The 4934-nt window shown below is 43.9% G+C and overlaps 1 non-coding gene across 1 annotated transcript; it reads left to right on the forward strand.

Moving 5' to 3' along the window:
* Positions 1 to 627: 627 nt before the first annotated feature.
* Positions 628 to 701, forward strand: Trnas-cga. Its single transcript has one exon. It is a non-coding gene; the product is annotated as a tRNA-Ser (tRNA).
* The last annotated feature ends 4233 nt before the right edge of the window (positions 702 to 4934 follow it).

A 4934-nucleotide genomic window follows, 5' to 3' on the forward strand; every position in this document is an offset into this window, starting at 1 on the left:
GGACATTACCTTCAAAGTTGGCTGATGCACCGACGTGTTCAAGCAACGTACTTCCATGTACATCAAGGGGTACAGTGTCCAAGAACTATGGTAGCACATCTGGCAGGAACACAAGGTAATGTGGACCTGTCAGAGGGAGAGGCAGCAAATAAGATCCTGTTATGAAACTTCCTGGCAGATTAAAACTGTGTGCCCGACCGAGACTCGAACTCGGGACCTTTGCCTTTCGCGGGCAAGTGCTCTTCGCAGGAGAGCTTCTGTAAAGTTTGGAAGGTAGGAGACGAGGTATTGGCAGAAGTAAAGCTGTGAGTACCGGGCGTGAGCCGTGCTTCGGTAGCTCAGTTGATAGAGCACTTGCCCGCGAAAGGCAAAGGTCCCGAGTTCGAGTCTCGGTCGGGCACACAGTTTTAATCTGCCAGGAAGTTTCATACCAGCGCACACTCCGCTGCAGAGTGAAAATCTCATTCTAGAAACATCCCCCAGGCTATGGCTAAGCCATGTCTCCGCAATATCATTTCTTTCAGGAGTGCTAGTTCTGCAAGGTTCGCAGGAGAGCTTCTGTAAAGTTTGGACGGTAGGAGACGAGGTACTGGCAGAAGTAAAGCTGTGAGTACCGGGCGTGAGTCGTGCTTCGGTAGCTCAGTGGTAGAGCACTTGCCCGCGAAAGGCAAAGGTCCCGAGTTCGATTCTCGGTCGGGCACACAGTTTTAATCTGCCAGGAAGTTTCATATCAGCGCACACTCCGCTGCAGAGTGAAAATCTCATTCAAGATCCTGTTAGGTGATCTTGGACGATGCCCATCGATACGTTGACAAAGAATCGTTGTTAGAGGCCACTGATGTGGGTGACGAAGGGACTGTCCTGTCTCCAGACATTGCTGTTCCGGCTGTTGAAAACACCATCACGGGTGAAAGAGGCCTGACTAGTAAACAACACAAAGTGTAAGTGTACGACGTCAGGCGCTGCAGCAATGCAGTGGATAATCCGTTGACAGGAATTAACGCGGCTCTCTAATGGTCGCAATGCTTGCACACGTTCCTTATGCCAGGGGTGTAATACTTGTTCCACCAGTGCTCTCTTCACTGTATCATTCTAAGTGTGCATTTCACGGCCAGTTGATGGGTGCTTATTGCTGGGGGCTCGGCCACACGATGCAACACTTTCCTCAAAGTCTGGTGTTCTGGCATGTGTTTGGCCAGAACCTTGCTGGCTCTCTGCGGTGTGAGAGATTCCATATGTCACAAGTTAGTATCCCGGCTGGCATAGAGTTCTCTGTACATTCGTGCTGCTTAATGGGCCCTACACCCTGCCGCATCGTACATCAAATACATGTCTGCCAACTCTCGCGACGAGTAACATTCCATTTTTGTCTACGCATCATGCAGTATACACAATGACACGTCTCACCATAGCCACATTACAAGCTGTTTGATGTAATGGACAACTGACACCAGGGGTAGTGGCGTGCATGCGGCACAGGCTAATGCGATGCTGCGAAGCATGTGGTTGTCGTATGACATACGTGCTATGAGCTAAGTCGTGTGCAAGATGTCTGTTTCATCGTCAGAGTTATTCGCTGTTTACCACCCGCTGCCTGTTTCAGTGAACAACAGACACCCAGGATCTTTGCGAGAGTGCGGCGTAATTGCATGCGGCGTTGAAATTCATGCATTGAAACTGGCGATCGTTACTTTGAACAGTTGCTATGAACTACGTTGTTGCTATGCGGTTACGATGTCTATGTCCATAACACAATACATACGCATTTCTGTGGACCTATTACCACCTCTTTGTCCGCCCCGATAACTGAGTGGTCAGCGTGACGGATTGCCGTCCTCCGGGCCCGGGTTCGATTCCCGGCTGGGTCGGGGATTTTCTCCGATCAGGGACTGAGTGTTGTGCTGTTTTCATCATCATTTCATCCACATCCGGCGCGCAGGTTGCCCAATGTGGCGTCGAAAATGAGACCTGCACCAAGGCGGCCGGACCTGCCTCGTAAGGGCCCTCCCGGCCAATGACGCCAAACACTCATTTCCATGTCCATCACCTCTTTGAGACATTGTGTAGTGATACGCAGAGCTAGATGTAGGCTGTTCCAGTGGTGTACATGCTTGGCGGTCTCTGCCAGGGCGCGTGTCAAATAACAGGTCAAATTGTTAACTGCATACGAGTTGCCACTAGTGGTCTGTGTGCAATCTAACTGTTGGTTCCAGCTGCCTAATGAACATAAAACACTTCGTCATAACCCTATTAAATGCCACGTCACTCTGCGCTTCTGTCTGTGCTGCCGTAACAAGCTCACGGGGTAATTACAGAGCTGGCCAGAAAAGCTACCTTGCAACTGTTGGCGTTAGCCAGAGGCCGCAAATTACAGACTCTATGCAAAAAGAAATTCGGATGATGTCGTATAACATACACTATAGTATAAGGTCTGCAGCAGTTGTGTTTTATCCATGGCCACTGAATTCTTAACACAAAAAATTTCACTGCCTGAACCATAAAATCTAATTTTGTCTACAGCTTATGAGGTGAAAGATTCTTATTTTATTTTCGCTCTTCATAGATATCAAGTGAAGCCAGAAATCGACCATATGAAGTGAAATTTTCAAGTTTATAGACGTTCGGATATCGCCATGAAGTTGTTTTAATGTGTTTGGAATAACGGGTATATACTTTGGAAATGCCCGAATACCTTTTTCTGTAAACCATGCAAAGAAGCTTGATGATAAACAATTTAGTGACTGCAACTTATCCACCTAATGAGTCACTCTCCGGCAGTGTTCCTGAGAATACTGAACAACCGACTACAGAGAGAGATACGGGCAAACTATTACAGAGTGGTCTTAGGAGTGCTCAGAACAAAAGACCTATCGCGTCCGGTCGTAGTATAAAAATGTTTAGACCAACAAGCAGATGTCTGCTTTATAAATTATGAAAGTCTTTTATTATTTCTTGCACCTCACAATACCAAGTTGGGAGTACTTAATGTTCATCCTTCCAAACTACTGTTATCTATACTTTAAAATTTTGGAAAAAATATTGTTATTGTTTTTAATGATAACCTCTACCATATTTCGGAATAGTTTTAATTTTTTCAGGAAAACAATCTACAAATTTAAGTATTAGTAGTCCATGTGACATTTAACAACAAATTTCATATTTATATATTGGCGTTCAAGATCCCCACCCCCTCTCTGGTAGTAGATGTTAGGAAAAGTAGGTTGGTATTAATAGCGTTAAATGAATAGTGCTTGACAACAAGAAAAAGAACAGAAAAGAAAAGAACTTACAAATGTTCAGCACGTAACCATATTTACAAATTAATTTGCGATGTGAGTGTAAAATGACTCGTTCCCCATGATCACGATTTATCGTGCAAAATTATCCATTGAACCGAAACTAACTGACTGTCCATATAAGGTGAAAAAGGTTCTGCATTTAATAGGATGAACTTAGAACTCCGCAATATGTATATTATCGCTGTCACACTCCCATTCATATTCTACTGTCACAAAGAATTAGTTGGCATTGATAAAAGAACGAAGATCAATGGTACATGCAACATCCGTTACCCAGATGATGCTGCGACATCCTCTTCAGCTACTTACAAACACAACGCACAAGAGTAAAGAGTTTATACTTCGTGTTATGTTTCCAAAAGACAAAACGAACGCAAAGTAACAAGAAAAGATTAGCCATATGATTATCAACTTGTATAACAAATGTTCCTTTGATAGTACTTCACACGTATTTGTGTTTTTTAATTTGCCACAAAGTGGTGGATTGTACAGTGTTACATAGTATCGATACTGCGGTATCGAGTAGAATTTTGGAAAATTAAAACATATAAGTAAGACGTGGAAGTGGCTGTAAAAATGTTTCATCGTCGTAGAATATTCAAGCGTGACTCGACATTATAAGCGAGCGGACTAGACAAACATATAGAAATTGTCTCCGTACTTACTATACTCACCGTCCTGTTTCTTTCTCCCAATAATGGCCACATAGGTGAAAGGCTACGATCATGACCTAAATGACTCACCTGAAACTTCATCGTGGACTGCCCTTCCGCCCTATAACTGTCGTTCGTAGAAATGTTGAAATGTATCAGTACAATACAAAAGTTCGAGACGGAGGGAATGCGTGCTACTATAGCAATTAAAAGTAGCACACTTCTGGTAACGTAAGCTCTGTTTTTAAGTATTTTAAAACTGAATTAAAAAGAGATTTCACCTCATTGAAACATTAATTTTACTGGCAATCGTAACCGGTTCCTGTCAAAATGTGACCATTTTCAGGCTATATTACTCCATGATGTCAGGCGGTGAAACGACGTACGGGAAAATCATCACTTCATCGCTACCTCGGAGATGCTGACTGACATCGCTCGTGCACCGACTATAATACCACAATCAAACTCATTTAAATCCTGATAACACGCTATTGTAGCAGCGGTAACCGATCTAACAACTGCGCCAGAAAGTTGTTGTCTTATATAGGCGTTACCGACCGCAGCGTCCTATTCTGCCTGTTTACATACCTTTGTATTTGAATACACATGCCTCTACCAGTTTCGTTGGCGATTCAGTTTACATACTCCGCAAGCCACCGTATGGTGGGTGGCGAAGGGTACTTCGTACCACTACTGGACATTTTCCTTCCTGCTCCAGTTGCGAAGATAGAGAGGGAGGGAAAAACCGCTGTCTTTACGCACCGGTACGAGCTCTATGTCTCTTATTTTATCTTCGTGCTCCTAAAGAGAAATATACGTTAGCGGCATTAGAATCATTGTGCAGTTTGCTTCGAAGGTGGGTTCCCCAAATTTTCTGAATAGTTTTCAGCGAAATGAACATCTTTTCCCTACATGGATATCTGTTTGATTTCACTTAGCGTCTGTGTAATACTAGTGTGTTGATCGGACCTACCGGTAACAA

The sequence above is a fragment of the Schistocerca piceifrons genome, chromosome 2 (genome assembly GCF_021461385.2).
Source record: "Schistocerca piceifrons isolate TAMUIC-IGC-003096 chromosome 2, iqSchPice1.1, whole genome shotgun sequence".
Lineage (NCBI taxonomy): Eukaryota > Metazoa > Arthropoda > Insecta > Orthoptera > Acrididae > Schistocerca > Schistocerca piceifrons.